This window comes from Amphiura filiformis, chromosome 10, assembly GCF_039555335.1.
Source record: "Amphiura filiformis chromosome 10, Afil_fr2py, whole genome shotgun sequence".
NCBI lineage: Eukaryota > Metazoa > Echinodermata > Ophiuroidea > Amphilepidida > Amphiuridae > Amphiura > Amphiura filiformis.
The window spans coordinates 26,868,118-26,887,839 of NC_092637.1; positions in this window are offsets into that span (position 1 = coordinate 26,868,118).

Below are 19,722 nucleotides of genomic sequence, written 5' to 3' on the forward strand. Positions count from 1 at the left end.
TTCTTCTTCTTCTTCTTCTTCTTCTTCTTCTTCTTCTTCTTCTTCTTCTTCTTCTTCTTCTTCTTCTTCTTCTTCTTCTTCTTCTTCTTCTTCTTCTTCTTCTTCTTCTTCTTCTTCTTCTTCTTCTTCTCATTCTTCTTCTTCTTCTTCTTCTTCTTATTATTATTATTATTATTATTATTTCAATGTAATAATAACTACTAGTATTTTGCAACGAAAATGTCATCTCAGTAATTTTGCACTTTACGCTTTACCCATATTTGATACATCGTCAACATATTTTGTTATTTATTATAGCAATCTGCAGTTGACAAATTATCAAGCATGATACTGCAATTTTCAGTAGGACTAACAATAGGACGAACTTATGGCAAACGGTTTTAACACGCAATGTTGCGTTCTGTAACGATTTGGTGTGATTTTTAAATGAATACACGATCAGCACCGCAAAGAGCTAATTAACGAGATCTCAAATAACCGCGCTATCTAAATATCAACAGGATGTCGAAGGGTCACATCTTTATTGTACTCGCTCTAGATAAAACAAATGTGTCATCTCTACGTGTTATTTGAGACATGTCGAAACCCAGGTCAGTAATTGTGTGTTCTTTTAATTCGTTTAAGGCGAATGGGTGGTGGCAGGGGGCATCAAGTGTTAGCTATACTTCTTAACGTGGCGTTGTCAATCCTCCCATTAACCTTTCGCTGAGTTAATGTTTTGTGTAGTAAGAGTTAATTCGATCTCATAGCCTTTAATTGTGACCTGCTCCCAGTAAAATCACAAGTTGGTAGTTTCGAGACCCAGAATGCCAGAATTATGTCTTTGCGAATGGGATATTCTGTATGCCAGTAGTGTGTATGGGGCATATTATGTGAAAAAACCCTCAATTCTTGGTGTAAAACAGTATAATACAAACATGGGCGTAGAAAGAGCTCAGGGGCCCGTAGACACGGAACAGTGCAAGGTCCTTTAACATATCCCTATAAGCCCTAGCCCTAACTCACTTTATTTTTGCTTTTGCTAGGGACCCTGTCCCTCGGGGCCCTGGATATCGTCCACCCTGTCCACCCGCTTGCTACGCCTCTGAATATTAAATACAGTTTGGTACTGGAAATCCATCTTCTTTTTGTCTTTCCAAAAATTCTTTGCCCGAGTAAATTCTTACTATCACTCGGAGCTCATAATTATTGTACAGCCCCGAAAAATGCACCAGATTAGAAAAGGCTGAATTAAAATGTATTTATCTTAGATATTAGGCTCATATTGTCTTTCATTTTTTGTCGATACCTATGAATCGTGTAAAATTGAATATGTGTATAGCGCTTTAAAATTGATATTAATTATGTTTCTCATCGGGTATAATATTTCGGAAAAGGATACAACAAATCGATTTGGGAAATAAATTTACTGACTGTTTTTTGGTTTTTATCTTCTTTCACCTTCTTATTGTGTCACCTCTGAAAAATGAAGACGTTGACCTAATTTTACGATATTATACAATGCACTAATATACTTCCGCAGGCTCCGACATGTAAACTGTCTGAAAAAGCTCTGTACAAAGAAAAAGGAAATGAATCCAATGTATCAGAACAATAGATGGCAACTGTACCCGGAAGGAAGGGACTATCCACTTGCTTGCTCTACATTCGACATAATAATACCACCTGTATGGACACAGATATCATCTCAAACGCTCGACAAAGGAGAAAACCCAGCTCAATATGTTCAAGCAAGGCTATGTAAATGATCCGAACACGTATCCTACCATATATGTCAACATTTTAAAATGATGGACGGTTTTCCTCCCAACTGCATACACTTTAAATACATATCATTAGATAAGACTGTTAAATGTCAAAAATATCAATTTTGAATCCGCGAATTTCAAAGAATCAAAATTGTTTGATATCAGGAGGCCATTCCTCATATTCAGAAGCAATTCGATATGTCTGATGTGCTCTCATGTTCAACAAAATACTGTGCAAACGTCACTATCCGATCCCTTAAGGAGGATGTGTACTCTCAGACATGCATGAAGTAAAAGTGCAATAACTTTGTAATTATTCGCGCAAGACATATAAAAGTATACATTTTTATGAAGGCAAGACATCAATAAATCTTAATATAAATACAGATTTGGGTAAAAACAACAATTATGAAGAAAATCACAAAAAGTGAGTTTTTGGCAATATTTGTTAGGTACATCATAACAAAAAAACACTCTTTCCAAAATATTTTATTTTGTTTTTAGCTCAATCTTGAGGCTCCATTCCAAAAACGGTTGTTTGATTTTTTTGACATTGGCCTTATTTTTTGAGATATTGACCATATAAAACATCAAATTGAACTTTTTAAAATTCACAAACGCCTATTTGCACAAAATGATGCCTAAAATCGGAAATAGACCAAAATATAAAAAAAATTAGAAAATCGTTTCTTGAGTCGATCATGCTTTTTACGATGATCATATTTGCTTACCTATAGATGCTATATTTATTGAGTTATCGTGTACCTAAACCGTCATTTTACCGAGAAAATGAACATTGAAATAATGGCCGTTGAAGTTTAAAGTGATCACATTTTGCACTTTCATCGAATCTCGCAGGAGAATGCGGCAGTTTTTATTTTTCTACCTTACATTACATAAACATCGGGTAAATCCACGGCCCCTTGAGAAGTTTGAGCGAAATTCATTCATAACTTGATATTTAAATCGGGGGAAAGATCTTGAAAAACCCCACATTTTATCAGCTAAAACGGAGCCATTTGACCACTAGGTTTTTGTGCTTCCGTGGTGTTTCCATAAGATGCGCCGCGCATGCAGATAAGCGTCGCGTATGCGTAGCGTATTTGTGCGTTAACAAATTGCGCGATACGCAACGCGATGCGTTGTTGCGCGCGTGTACCCTGCTGGTACAACAAAGATTTTCTTTCCTTTTCAATTTCAAACACGAGTGGATTAGTGAAATAAAATCCTTAACATATTGCAGTTGGAGTTTACAAATCTGGATTTTCATTCCTTGTATTTATAAAAAACATAACAAAGTACAAACATATCAAAAAAACTCAATTTTGCGAAAGAAACAATGTCTAGAGTACACAGCTGCCTTAAGGAGAAACACAATATTAATTTTAAAGCGCAATACATTATTTCATTGCAAATGATTAATAGTTCCTGTTGATGTTTATTAAACTTACTATAGACGGGTATATTAAAGTATACCTTAAGTTATTAACAAGTCATTAGCACTGCTACTGACACACACTACGAAAGCAAATCATGTCAATCCTGCATTTGTCTAGCTGCGTATTTGAACCTTGTAAATTAAATATAAAGTAAAATATATTTTCATATTATAAACGCTAGAGTTTTGCTGACAATTGTATTTCACCATGTCTACAAAAGGTTCAAATACGCAGCTAGACAAATATGCAGAATTGACAGGATTTGCTTTCGTAGTATGTGTGCATTATTGCTGATGACACATTTTATACTCTAAAGAACTAATCCGTCTTATAGCAATATTAATAATTATCAATGATACGTTCAATTGAAAAAGAAAAATGGCGAAAGACTGATCTTAACTATAGGTTTGTCTTTCATTTTTTCTTCGGAAACTATTGTTCGTTTGTAATAAAATATGTATCGCACTTTCAATTGATATTAATTGTGTTTCTCCTAATGTAAACTATTTCGGAAAAGGATTCAACACAATGGATTTTTCAATCACATTTTGCAGACTTTTTTAAATACGAAACCTTCTTTCACTTAAAGCCAGTACACTGTTACTTTTATCTTTATAACATTCGATATTTTATGTCAGAGTTGAATTTCTTACATGATTGTGTCACTTCCGAAAAATAAAGATGTTAACCTGATTTTACTATATACAATATAACACTAATATAGTTCCGCAGGCTCCGACATGTAACTTGTCTGAAAAACAAGTTCTATAAAGAAAAAAAATGAATTCAACGTATCACAGCAATAGATGGCAACCGTACCCGGAAGAAAGGGACTACGTGATTGCTCTACAGTCTACATATCCCACTTGTATGGCAAGAGATACCATCTCAAACGCTCAATAAAGGAGACAATCCAGCTCAATGTGTTCAACCAAGACTGTGTAAATGACCGAACATGTCGTTTAAAGAGGCTGTATCCTACCATACATGTATGTACCAACTGAAATAGAATCCTTATTCCATCCTACCATGAAAAAAATTAGATGAAGTAGCAGACGTTTTTTTGTTGTTGTTGATATGCAGTTGTTTGGGTACACAACAATATCGTTATCTTCCTTATACTATTCAAGAATTTACGAGTGGATATTCATACGTAGTGGTAGATAAAATGAATGAAGTTTTTTAAACTTCAACACTACACTATTTTTCGCTCACCTGGAACGTTTTCCTGAAGCCGGGGGGGCTACATCGTAACATCCTATGACGTCATTCTGTCAATCATATGACGTCATCAGTGAGAGATATCCCGATTGTAGACAAGATATCAACATAGCATCACCATCTCCTGACGACGCTAGTCGGAATAGTGAAAACGTTCCCGGTGAGCGAAAAATAGTGTAGTGTTGAAGTTAAAACTTTAATTTATTCAAAAATTTGTTTTAGTTACATATCCGATTACCAGTATTTGCTTCCTCAAATTGCGCATACAAACAAATATAGGAGATCTGCTAAAAACACTCCGAAAGAAAGCACGAATTGTGACCAACTTTGATTATATTAATTAACCAACAAACCATAACCATTTTTGGTTAAAATATTTGGTGTAAAAACATCCATTTGTTTTTGCTCATGCGAAAAAAATGTTGAATACATCTTACAGATAAAGGGTGTCCCAAAAAGACAGAACCCTCGTTGCGCCCTCTCTTTCTCCTATTATTGAAAAGTTAATCAAACTAATATTTTGGTATTTAAAAAACGTGTCTTAGTTAGCTTTAATAAACCGAAAAATCTTCAATCGGCTCACAACTTTTGAAGATATGCTCTTTTAAAGAAATATACTTGTTTTTCACTCTGTCCACGTGTGAGGTTTGGCTACTTCAAAGATTGAACAGGACTACTGAATATCAAGCATTCCTCAATGATAACTTTATAATAACAAACTTTATTAGGGAATGGGCTTTACATTTATTTTTTCTTGGTTATTTGTGCCTTTTTGGTTTTATTCGAGTCCGAGTCCGAGTCCCGAGTCCCCCAACACTGTTTATTATATTTCTTACTTTCTTACTTTGTTGTTTCTTGCTTTCTTTTTATTTACATTAATTACAACATGTCATTTCTCTTATAAGGTAGCCCTGTAGGGTGGTTTGGCATGTGCTGCTTTGCCCTCTACCTGGTTGCCTCCTTGACGAATAGAGGTTTCAGCCCTTTTCCTCCTTGCATCAATTACATTGCGTACCCTCCTTGTGCGCCGTATACTTGCGAATACAGTGGTAATACGGTTACGAAGATGTTGGAGGCTAGCTGGTGAATCTCGCTCATAGTGAATGCGTTCCTAAGCCCAATGCTATTATCTATCCATGTCATTAACCGTTTTAATTTTCGATGTAGCCAAACCTCATCTGTGGACAGAGTGAAAAACAGGTATATTCCTTAAAGAGGGCATATCTTCAACAATTGTGAGCCGATTGAAATAATTGTTTTGGTTTATTAAAGCTAATGATATAAGGTTTCTTTACATATACATTTGATCGACTTTTCAGAAATAGGAGAAAAAGAGGGCGCAATGAGAGTTCTGTCTTTATTGGGACACCCTGTATGTGTAACCATCTTTGGTTAAAATTTTTGGTGTAAAAGCATCCCTGTTATTAAATGTTGAATATATCTAACAAATATGTGTTTTAAATGATGTGTTTTCGTTTTTATTTGCATCCCTTTGTCTAAGAGCAGTACGCCTATTGTCTTAAGACGAGACTACTTGATCGCTCTACATTATCCCAATTGTATGGAAAAGGACACTTCAAACAATGTTCAAAATAGGAGAAAATCCACGAACTATTTTCTTCCATGGCGTCTGAAAGAGGTGCTCAAAAATCACTGAGCAATGTGCAAAGTTCAGAGTAAAATGCAGAATTGACATGCTTTCTTCCGTTATTTTACAGTTTTGATGAACAATTCCACCAAATTCACTGCCTATCTCCTATCTAGTACCCAAAAAGGAGGGCGCATTGTAAAATTGTGGTCTTATTTACACTTCAGTGGTTAAAACGAAGAAAAGTCTCAGGTCAAATCAAACCATCTTTGACATAATAAAAAACATTTTTCATGTGAAAATGCATATGTGTCTATTAACGAGTTGCTCGGTGTTACAGATATTCCTAAATGAAAAGAAGAAAAGAGGAAAAAGTTTAACAAACTACCCTAAAAATCCGTTCTTGTCCGAGTAACTCGGTAATGACCACATATGCTTATTAACCAATTTCTACGGTATATCATCACCACTAACTTTGCCCTTACCTTCTTTTGTCGTGGTAAAGCACTAACTTTGACTATACCTTCTTTTGTCATGGTAAAGCAGTAAACCTGTTGTTTCCAAGAAGCCAAATGTGTAAATCAAATCAGCAAAGTTGTTTTTATTTACACTTGCATAAGTCCCTCGGATGACACACTTCCATGGCGGTATCAATTTTATGTAACGAAATACTTTAAGACAGTAAGATTTACCAAAAGTATAAAAGGAGGATATACTTTAATTCTTATTCATGGATTTAATTTCCTATTCATTGATGATTGATATAGGGTGTCAATTGCATATCAATCTTTCTATCCATCGCCAGAGAAATATAGGGTAATTGTCACAGTGTTTGAGGCCTGATGACTTAAAGACCCATTCAGTGATCCCAGCGCAAGTGTGAAAAAATAAAATTGTTTATAAATTGCTTAAAAGTGAAGGATAAGTCATTCAAATTGTCATTTGGTATTTTTGAAACGACAAATTTGGCAAAAAAATAAGAAAACAACAGTACCGACGAAGTTGAAGCACCATCACGACCCCCAACTCAACACAAAAGTTGACAACCATGAGAGTTACCAAATTGCACGGAAAAGGGGCAATTTTTTTACCAGTAGCAAGGACCGCGAAATTGTCAAAATAGGGGGTATTTAATTTGCACTGTCCGTGAAATGTGACAGTGAAATCAGCAAAATAGGGGTATTTAATTTCCACTGTCCGCGAAACTTGAGAAAATCCAGAAATTTTGTGTCAATATTTTGTGTCATTGATAAGGAATGTTTGAAATTCTAATCATTGAAAAGGGGTGTTTGAAGTTCTAGTCATTGAAAACCACAAGAAAGGGTTGTTTTGGGCCAAATTTTGTCCTTGATTTTGCATGCAAAAGGGGGGTAAATTCGATGAAAAATCATTGCAAAGGGGGCCCTTGAAAGATTTGGTAACTCTCATGGTTGTCAACTTTTGTGTTGAGTTGGGGGGCCGGAAGCCCCATTCAAATACATGTAGCTAATTTAGATAATGTCAGTATCTAAATTACAGATTCGTGTATAATTTCTTATTTTGTCTTAAATACACAGCTTTCGGCTGAACCACTCGCAGACTATGTTAGCACGTGTATGATAATGACAAAGGTACCAAAATCTGAATTTTGATGATTTTTACGATCGTCCGGATGAGCAAATCACTGAATGGGCCTTTAAATACACCATGATTGAACAGGTGCAGGTTGTCACTGACAAATCAACTTATGCTCGTATTACAACAGAATTCGTCAACGCGTTTGATCGAGCTTCAACGCATTTAGCTGATTTTCGGATATATATCGGCACCGGACGTAGCATGTTGACGGGGTGGTTTTTAAGGTCATCCGAGGTCAAAGGTCAACATTTAAAACTCCACACGAATTTGAGCTTAAACTTGGTTTATGGAATCCTTCGTAACACCTAACAAAATTAAATCGAGGTCATCTACAATTAAAGTTCATCCAGGGGTTAAATTTTAAAGTTGGTAAAAGTAATTGTCCGTATCACGGGAGCATGAACAAAATCAAAGTATGCTCGGTTGGGTTTAAACGTGGTAAAAAGGAATCCTTGCTTTCATAACATGTCATTTCAAAAAGTCAAGATGGTCGTCGGACGTCAACAGTATCGCTGGTGGTCTCACAGCTACAGGTGCCCTAGTTATAGTAAACGGTTCCTAAAGAGGTAATCCAAAAACTACTTGATCAATTCTCTTTAAGTTCCGAAATTAGACTGACTAGTTGTGCATCAAGTGAGAGGGCTTTTGTTGTTATCTCTTATCATCTTCACTGAGAAATATAGCAATTTATGAAATATTAGGCCAAAAAAGAGTCTGTTGCACTTTGTTTTCTAAAAAAAGATGTAATAGACCTATGTATACATAGACTCTATGGTGATGGGCTATCATGGTGTTGTGATTGTAAGAGCAATGGGTTACAGTAGGCCACTCATGACTTGAAACAAGGCCTGTAGCCCGCTTAGACTTGAAAACAACTGCCTGAACATGCAAGTCCTTTGGAAACAAAATTACAATCACTACATGGCTTTGTCAAACAGCATTCCAATAAATAGCATATTTGCTACGCTCCAATTTATGTTTTTGCAAATGCTCTTCTTTGAGAACACTCAGCCTTAATGAAACAAAACACACTAGTTGCAGACAATGTGACTTATATGGACGAACGCGCTTGAAAAATTCAAAACACGTTCCCAAGAATATAGACCAGACAGGTCAACTATATCACTCTTAACAAATGGGTCTACTTTTCGGCGTAGTGGTAAAGCCTAACAATTCCCGCCGAATACGAGCTGATTAAACTGTAGCAACTATATGCACTATTGAAACTCAGCTGAGATCTTTCTACTTTCTACTTTCATAAAATAATGTTCTGTTTAGTTAAAACGCTCTTGCTCTATTTCTGCGTAGTCCGACGACTCTATTTCTGCTTGTCCGAAACAAGGCCTGTAGCCCGCTTAGACTTGAAAACAACTGCCTGAACATGCAAGTCCTTTGGAAACAAAATTACAATCACTACATGGCTTTGTCAAACAGCATTCCAATAAGTAGCATATTTGCTACGCTCCAATTTATGTTTTTGCAAATGCTCTTCTTTGAGAACACTCAGCCTTAATGAAACAAAACACACTAGTTGCAGACAATGTGACTTATATGGACGAACGCGCTTGAAAAATTCAAAACACGTTCCCAAGAATATAGACCAGACAGGTCAACTATATCACTCTTAACAAATGGGTCTACTTTTCGGCGTAGTGGTAAAGCCTAACAATTCCCGCCGAATACGAGCTGATCAAACTGTAGCAACTATATGCACTATTGAAACTCAGCTGAGATCTTTCTACTTTCTACTTTCATAAAATAATGTTCTGTTTAGTTAAAACGCTCTTGCTCTATTTCTGCGTAGTCCGACGAGTAGGACCTTTTTTTTCTAAGTTACCCGACGATACTCAGTTCAGACTATGATCACTATCGCACATGGCGCAATAAAGACGAATCGCGAAAGTCCAGTGACCGCGCCGCCATAAAAAAAAAAAGCCTTGTGAGGGGCGGTTAGTGGTTTTTTTTGAATAATCTTTCTTGAGCGATCAGAGTCAGAGTAAAGTTGGCATATTAAGAAAAAAAAACAGGTCCTACTTGTCGGACTATTTCTGTGTCTAGACAGTTCACAGGATGGTTTTTGTTTCTTGGTTTGTATTTTTTTATTACTTGTTTTGTAAAGTCATCATGACTATCGGAGACGTGTTCACAGTGATTTGGTTCGCTTTGGGGAATCCTCTAGGAGACAAGATGGCTGTTTTTAAGGACGGTGTATCCTCATGAGCCATTTTCAAATTCTAAAATGCACCATGGGAAATAGTTTAAGGTGGCACACAGGATTACTCAATATTTTAGAAATTGTTTTGTATTGAGTCTTTAAAAGTGATGATGATAAGTACAAAAAGTAAACATTTTCAGAAAGAAAATGATGCAAGTAATCCATCTAGCACGGCAAATTTCGAAAAAAAGGGCAGTTTTAGAGAGAAGCGTGAAATTTGATTTTCCATGCCAATGTTTTTCATCCACCATAACGACATCAAATCGATGAAAACTGTATATTTATACTTTAAAGACACAAAACTAGAAACAGTTTTCTCGTAAACTGGTAACTTGTCTGAACTTGTTGTTAACCAGTCTTTAAATCTGGCAGCCACCGCCCTTATATGCTCTCTGTCACGGTTGTTTGATGGGATCATTTATTAGTTTTTCAAACAAAACATCATGTACAACCAAATTTTAGGCGTAAACAGCTAAATGTGATATCATGCTAATGTATACAGATGCTTTTGAGTCATTCTCAACTTTAATGTCCCCTCTTGTACAAAATTATTCACTATTTAAAGCTTTTTCGGATATAAAATGTATCTATTAATGACAAAATTGGGGCGCTATTTAGTAACTGGAAATAAATAAATAATTCCTTTTATTGTTTGATAAAATATGTTTATTTAATGTCCTTGTTGCTTGTTTCACTTATTCCAGCTGGTTTAATGGCAATATTAATCACCCACCCCTTGCAAATAAAGAAATATGGCTTAGGATAAATAGCGCCATCTATAGTTTGCATTTAGTTAATAATGAAGCCAATTCTATATAAATTTACATCAAACAACCGTGCTGTGATAGTGATATTTGACACCCAACTCTGGCTAGAGTTGTTGTTAGTTTGAAGATTGACATTAGGAGAAGGGCAAACATTTAATCGATATTAATCAAGTTAATTAATACTTATTCTATTAATTAATGCTAATCAGTTCAATTTTAAATTAATAATTAAAAATAAAAGAATACAGTTAAATTAAAACCAGAGTCTCTCCTAAAATGCTTTTAAACATTTAAAAACAGTCAATTTAAAAACAGTCAATTGAAGAGGGCACTTAGCTCGGTTCACCTTTGCTGGGCAATGACCGCTCTAGTTTATCTCCATTCAAATCTTAGTTAAAGACCCATTCAGTGAACCCAGTGCAAGTGTAAATAAAATTAAAATTGTTTACAAATTGCCTAAAAGTGAAGGATAAGTCGTTAAAATTGTCACTGGGTATTTTTGAAATGACACATTTGGCAAAAAACAAGGAAAACAGCAGTACTGACGGAGTTGAAGCCCCATTCAAATACATGTAGCTAATTTAGATACTGTCAGTATCTAAATTACAGATTCGTGTAAAATGTCTTATTTTGTCTTAAATACACAGCTTTCAGCTGAACCACTCACAGGCTATGTTAGCACATCTATGACAATGACAAAGGTACCAAAATCCGAATTGGGATGATTTTTACGATCGTCCGGATCACTGACTGGGCCTTTAAGTACGATCACAAAAAAGTGTAGAGTGTGGCGTCCTCATTATGCCTCTTACAATGATTGATTGTATATTTGCTCATATCAGAATTAATATTTAAAAAATTCTCTGAAAATTATACTTACTTTGTGTGCTTATTTTAATCCGTTTGGTGGAGAAATAGCCTCTCGTGTTTGTTTGTGTGATATTTTCTTTAGATAAATCAGATATTATCAGAGTTGCATTACGTTTATTTATCTTACGTAACTAAAAAGATAAACGTAAGCTTACTCATTTGTGGTATGAATTAAGTACGCAAAGGGAGTTCAAAACAGAGCCTAAAGCATACAATATACTAAGTATTTTGTTTATGTAATCTAATACGACGACTTTTAAGTTGTCGTATTAGATTACATAAACAAAATATTAGATTACATAAACAAAAGATATTAAAATATCTTTAATACTAACTTTATTACTGTCGAGTCATACAGTTTTCAATTGGTTTACAAACAGTCAAATCCCTAATGAAGATCATAATGAGTTTTTGGCAATTTTAACATCTTCGGGGGTCAAACTTTTTTTTCTGAAATTTTCTGACAATTTGACCCTCCTACAAATATGGGGTCAACAAGGGTTAAAACAAACTAAGTTCAATTTGGTCAAAATTCCAAAATGATTTGTTTCAAATTAAAGTCAAATTACTCGTTAGGTTCAATGAGTAAGTAAGCATATTCCAAATTTGACACAGATTTCATGATTTTACGGCAAAAAACAACAACAACAACCAACAAAAAAAACCAACAAACAAACGACAACAACAACAACAACAAAACAAAAAAAACCCGAGAAATAAAAAAATGAATTTGCTGTCATGGACGCGCTAAGAAAAACGAACGCGCGAGTGGGTTTTGAGACATTATTTTTTTAGCCTAATCAAAGGTCAAACGAGATACAGATTTTGGGAATCTTAAAAATGTATAGGGCGAGTTAGCGCAGCGGTAATTCCCTCGCTTTGCACCACTGAGGTCCCGGGTTCAAGCCCCGGTGCGGCCCAAGGACTCATGTGCACTTGGTTTGTCCCGATTCCATGCTCGCTCTCGCAGGTTTTCTCCGGGATCTCCGGTTTCCTCCTGTATCGCAAAAATCGGTGATTAGTTGTTTGGTTATCAAAACTTCCTTCACCCAATGGAATTTGGGGAGCTGCACAGATAATTGGTGGATGTTACAATCTAAAATGCGGATAGGTGTGCGCCGTTCGGCAGCAACCTAGTTGATGCGATCTGATTGTGATGATTTACCATTGCAGCGAAATTACAGCGCTTTGATTCCTCTAAGATCTGGAGAAAGGCGCTTTATAAATCCAAAATTTATAAAATTTATTATACTTAAAACGTTTATTAAATTTCAATTGTGGGAAAACAAATAAAACTATTGCTTCCATCCATATAGTGTAATATATGGCACGAAATGGCTTAATATGAATGTAAACAAAAGTTACAGAAATAAGTTCTTATCGTATGAACAGTTTTGATAATTTATCACTTTTCTATCAACATAAAACCTTTTTTCATAATATTATACTACCATTTACACATTATAAACTGGCATGTTTTAACCATTTTTAAGCAAATTTTTGCCATATAAATAGCCCAAAAATGTCCATAATTTTTTTTAAATAGTCAAAATTAACTCAGATTTATTTTATAATGTAGAAACACAGCAGTGTATTTAAAACTGCATGAAAATGTTACATTGATGTACTAATACACTCCAAATATGTAAATCAAAATGTTTTCTTCATATTTGACTATGAGCTCATTAATGCTAATTTGCATAAAATTTATATAATTAATATTATTAAACTTGTTTTTAAAAGCTTAAAGTCAAAGTGGTATGCCACTTATTGGTTTTTACCCAACTGATAACACTGCAACGCAGTAGTTAATATAATGCCTCCACACCACTCAAATATAATAGAATAGGGTTAATGCATTTATTTTAACCTGACCAATAGTTCTTGTGCAAAATATTGATTATCTGTGATAGAAAATCAAAGTAGTGAAAATACGTTAACTAATTTCTAAAATATATGTGACCGTCCACCACAAACCAGCCGTAAAGTCGCCCCGGTCAATTTTTGTATATTTCGTATTTAGAAAATACATACCATATTAGCCTTAAAGTTTGTATATCATTTGACTTCAAACAATATCCCGAAGCGGGGTTATGGTTTTTTGAACTTTGCACCTTCAACAAAATGGTACCTTATTTCGGTTCTACATGTGTCTCTTTTTCCACATTGCTGATAATAAATATCAAATAGTCATAATTGGCAGTCATTTCAAATCGTCCCCAAGTCAACGAGGTTCAGGAATGTCCTCTCATTGTTAATTGTTGGTTATACATACCTAGACAAAATACAATGCTTTGTAACTTTGTGGTCAACTGATGAAGTTTAAACCCAATTTTCTCAAAATATGGTATTTCGTCAAAAGCTTTCTGTCGGAAGTTTATCGTCAACGAAACAGACCATTGGCAAAGCTTAACCAGTTCGTTTCATGAGTCCAACCTCTTCCCCATGACCCAGAAAGAAAGTAATACAAATCCACCAAAGCTCATATGGATTCCGCTCCGCGCATCGATATTTCCAGTTAATTTAGATTATCCGCGAATTTCTGAAATGGTCACCCACAATTAAAAATGATACTTGAATTCGCAAGTCCATTGTCGAAATCGGATATCTATACCAAAATCGGAATCAACTGAAATTTTGGGAATAATTTTTTTCTTGAATATCTACTGAAAAAGTATCATAAAAAGAGGGTGAAAGGATCACAAAATACTCCGGTGGTCTTAACCCTGGAATTATGGAAACTTTTGGGCCTCATAACTGTAAAGTTGTTGGTCTAAATAATATAAAAGTATACATTTTTGAATGGCAAAGACATGATGAATTCATCTGAGGTCAAATCTGGGCCAAAATGCTAATTTTTGGAGAAAAGCCCAAAAATGTTTGAATTTTGACCATCTTTGAAAAATTTGTACCAAAAATGGTCAGAATATGCTCAATTAAAAAAAATAATCATAAGAAAACCCCAAATTCCAATTCTTCTAATAGTGTCTAAACTTAATGGCAGATCAAAGTTAAAGAGTTTTCAAGAATTTGTGGTCAAATTAGTTTAAGTAATTATAATGCTTTATCAAGATATTTTCTAGTATAAGAGAAACAAAAAATTAGTGGGTTTTTAGCGGGTTCGCCGTCGGACAAGTTTAGAACTGTCAAGCTTTCGTCAGGAGTAGCTCTGACTTCTTCAGGACAAAGAACCTAAGAATGAGACATGTAGACCACCCCTTGCCTACTGATGGCTCTGAAAAGAGCCGTTTACTGAAGACTGCACCTTGTCAACAGAGAACAAGCAGATCTCGCCTATCTGCTAATACAAAAGGTTTTGGCTCTGAAAAAGAGCCGTTCACTGAAGACTGCCCCTTGTCTACAGAAACAAGCAGACCTCGCCTATCTGCTGATTTTTAAAGGTTTTGAAAAACAATTGTTCCAGGTACATCCATATGGTCATATGACGCCAAAGTGATTTAAAAACAATAAAATGCATGTTGTCGATTAAACCTTATAGAGCTATATCGCTCGGTCTGAAGGATTCTGACTATAGGGGTCACCGGAGATTTTAAAGCAAATGAGGTAAAGTCAGTGTGTCCTTTTTATGGTAAAGGTATTTGTGCTACCTTTAAACGTTGACATATAAAGTCAATTTTTTTCAAGAAAAAAAGAAACGAAAAAGTAAAATTTTGCTGACGTTTTCAGTTTGAGCAACTTCACATTACCCTCTACCTTTTTTCAACAGCTCGCTTTTAACTTTATTGATTAATGAGAATAAACGACGTGAAATTTTGTTTTCGCTATAAATAATTCTCTACCGTATGGTAGACGACATGCATGTCTGTAAAAACAGAAGTTCATATCGTTTGTTTTTGTCTTTTAGCAGCCTTTACCTTTTACCAGCCCTGTTAAGTATACATTATTGCCACGAGTGTTTCAATAAATAGCGAGCAAAATGCGGACATATGACGTTAACAAAGAACCGGTCCATTCTTAACAAAAATGTACCGAACTGTTTTGAGGATCGTGGCGGCTCTTCATCTTTAGTTTTCTTGATTGATTGGTGTAAAAACACGGTAATTTCGATAGAACTAGTAATGTGATATATATTTGCATCGAATAACAACGTCAGAGAATTTGAAAGTAAATATCATCAACGATCAGATGCTCTTACACTTTGCGCGTTATAAATGCTCATTGCTTCTATTTCTAAGACCTTGTTGTTGTTAAATTATGTCGTCCTAGTGCCTATGTTACTGGTAAACACGTGTGTGTTACCACGATATGTCTCCAGAGGGAGGGACCTCCTCTTAGTTACATAACAACATTCACCCTTTGCCCGGACCCGCAATCTTGCTACCAAAACGAGGTTTTCCTTGCAAACGCATGCGCAAAATGTGAATTTTTGTTTCTCGCGTTTACTAGCAACACGCCAGAAGGCTTTTGCAACGCGTGCGCGGTAATTAAAGCATGCGTTAAAAAGAGGCGTACGCAAACACAATACGCACTTTGTGGGTAGAAACTCATTTTGAGATGGCCGTGCGCTCGGCCAACTTTTAGACCATATCACCAGGGGCTTAGCAAGAGCATCGGGGCCCATGGACTGCAGTGCGGGACCCTTTTAACATCTCTTTTATCTCCCGTATCTCATGATGTATTACAGTAGCCTTGAATGTTCTTTAACTATTAAAACCAAAAGGAACTGTTTTTGGATCACTATGTTAAAAGAAGAAAAACACATTTTAATTAACAAAAGTTGTAGCTTCGGAAATACTAAAAAAAAGGCATTTTGCCGAATTTAATTAAAAACAAACAGAATTAATGAAGTAAATGAGCTATTTCAATTATTCTTTCTGATTTTGAAAGCGTTAGTCAAGTTACATAAATTAGTATAAAATGGGGTCAAATTTAATTGCAAATCTGGTTTCTAGACAGGAGGGTAACTTTATTTAGTTGCAAAAGGCCTTACATAAGTTTATATTCATTAATACTTTATTCAAGAACAAAATGAATCAAATCGAAGAAGTAATTGCATAATTAAAAAAACCCTGTTTTTCTCAAAAAGTCAAAAAGTGGATGTAAGGGCTTTTGCAACTAAAATCTTCATAATATGAAAAAACTGCGAAACTCCACTATTCATGCATATTGTATTTGTAGTTATATGGATGTTGCACCTTTAAGACATAAATCAACACTCCTCGTATTTATAGTGGTCGGAAAAACACGTATTAAGGACACGCAAGTAATCAAAGAGCACAATGTAGATAGGGCGGGTCACCAGAACAAGGGAAATAAATAGAGGATGTTGGAGCAAATAAACAAAGACTGCAGCGAAGATGAATGATTGAATAACATGATATCTTATAAGAAAAAAAACGGGCCCGACGAGTTTGTTCTTATATGTGAAATCGACCTGTTGTCGCATAAAAAAGCAACAGTTGTTCGACCTGTTGGCGCATAAAAAAGCAACAGTTCCAAACTCATCGCTCAATTCAGAACATAGTGTCCCACCAAGTCGTGTTCTACTGAAAGTGCCTACACAATACAGAACAAAACTCACATATTTCAATATATCAATATCTAAATAATCTGTGCTTTAAAAAAAAAGATCAAGACATATCCGACATTATGAACATAATGAAGAGCATACTATTACTTATGTTATTTTAATAGCACATTGAACCTTACGTACACTCCCAGAATTATAAGCATGTCTTACAAGCATCTTAGAATGCTCCTTATAAACCACACTAATTCTCACAGTCATATTAATGTGATGAAAACATTTGAATGAAAACAGTCTAAAATGATTACATGACCTATTTTTGAACAAATAAGAATAACACCTGCTAGCTAAACACATGCTAGCTAAGAACAAGGCGATAAAACGTTTTTGAGACGGCGAATGATGAAATAAGAGTGTTTATTCGGTGCTAAATTACACCGACTATAATGTTTGAACATTGCGGTTTTGTTTTGACTACTCTTGATAATATTTCTATAGTCTGTCTCGTCTCAACTTGAGGGTAACGCCATGTTGGATTTTTACTACCAATACAATATAATACAGACACCGTACTCCCTCTGTTTGTTAGCTCCACAAGTGGACTACTGACTTTGGATTGCGGTTTACATGCTTAATACGGTTATCTATGGATAAGATGGTCGGATTTCTGGCTTACTAAAATTGGCCATGATGTAATGCATCTTTAAATGTATCTGGCTTGTGATTGGTCGTACAGATCTCATCATGATTTAAATCCTCCGGCCACGTGCCATATCCATCATATGCATCGTATACAACTATCTGTGAAATTTTCGGCGATTTGTGTTGGCGCGAAAGTTAAACTCTCTCTAAGTACATGTCGTACTTTCTAGCGCGTCTTGTACTGCCTTGATTTGTGCTTGTGGTTAAATTAAATTACATGATCTCCTTTATCTCCCTTATCTCATGATGTATTATAGTAACCTTGAATGTTCTTTAACTATCAAAACCAAAAGGAACTGTTTTTGGATCACTATGTTAAAAGAAAAAAAAACATTTTTATTAATAAAATTTGTAGCTTCGGAAATACGAAAAAAAATGGCATTTTGCCGAATTTAATATAAAAAAAAACCCCATAATTAATGAAGTAAATGAGATATTTCAATTATTCTTTCTGATTTTGAAAGCGTTAAAAGCTATTAAAACCAAAAGGAACTGTTTTTTGGATCACTATGTTTAAAAAAACACATTTTAATTAACAAAAGTTGTAGCTTCGGAAATACTAAAAAAATGGAATTTTGCCGAATTTAATTAAAAAAACACACATAATTAATGAAGTAAATGAAATATTTCAATTATTCTTTTTGATTTTGAAAGCGTTAGTCAAGTTACCTAAATTAGTATAAAAATGGGGTCGGAAAAACACGTATTAAGGACACGCAAGTAATCAAAGAGCACAATGTAGATAGGGCGGGTCACCAGAACAAGGGAAATAAATAGAGGATGTCGGAGCAAATAAACAAAGACTGCAGCGAAGATGAATGATTGAATAACATGATATCTTATAAGAAAAAACGGGCCCGACGAGTTTGTTCTTATATGTGAAATCGACCTGTTGTCGCATAAAAAGCAACAGGTTGTTCGACCTGTTGTCGCATAAAAAAGCAACAGTTCCAAACCCCATCTCTCAATTCAGAACATAGTGTCCTACCAAGTCGTGTTCTACTGAAAGTGCCTACACAATACAGAACAAAACTCACATATTTCAATATATCAATATCTAAATAATCTGTGCTTTAAAAAAAGATCAAGACATATCCGACATTATGAACATAATGAAGAGCATACTATTACTTATGTTATTTTAATAGCACATTGAACCTTGCGTACACTCTCATAATTATAAGCATGTCTTATAAGCATCTTAGAATTATAAACATCTCCTTATAAACCACACTAATTCTCACAGTCATATTGATGTGATTGTTTCAAAACAGGTTTACATTTGAATGAAAACAGTCTAAAATGATTACATGACCTATTTTTGAACAAATAAGAATAACACCTGCTAGCTAAACACATGCTAGCTAAAAACAAGGCGATAAAGCGTTTTTGAGACGGTGAATGATGAAATAAGAGTGTTTATTCGGTGCTAAATTACAGCGACTATAATGTTTGAACATTGCGGTTTTGTTTTGACTACTCTTGATAATATTTCTATAGTCTGTCTCGTCTCAACTTGAGGAGGATAATGCCATGTTGGATTTTTACTACCAATATATAATTGGCCGCGATGTAATGCATCTTTAAACGGATCTGGTGATTGGTCGCCCAGATCTCGTTATGATTTAAATCATCCGGGCATGTGATATTACCATCATCTGCATCGTACACAACTATCTGTGAAATATGCGGCGCTTTGTGTTGGCGTGAAAGGTCAACTCTCGCTAAGTACTTTCTAGCGCGTCTAGTAGTGCCTTTATTTGTGCTTGCGGTTAAATTTGATTGATGAACACGTATGATTGACAGGGTGTGTTAAGAACAAAGTTCTCGATCAAAGTTATTCTTAAAATCCAAAGTACACAGTCGACTGTCTTACTCGGGCTTTGGCGATCAATAAACTGGTAAATTCTAAAATCAGAATTGTTTAGTAATGAAGTGGGCCATATGTCATTAAGATATGTTGTATTCAACAATGTAAGCCTACATATACTTGATTTTAATTGCCAGTCTCGCTTGGCCACACGAAATAGCTCAGAATTTATTTCTGCACATTTTGACACCTCATTT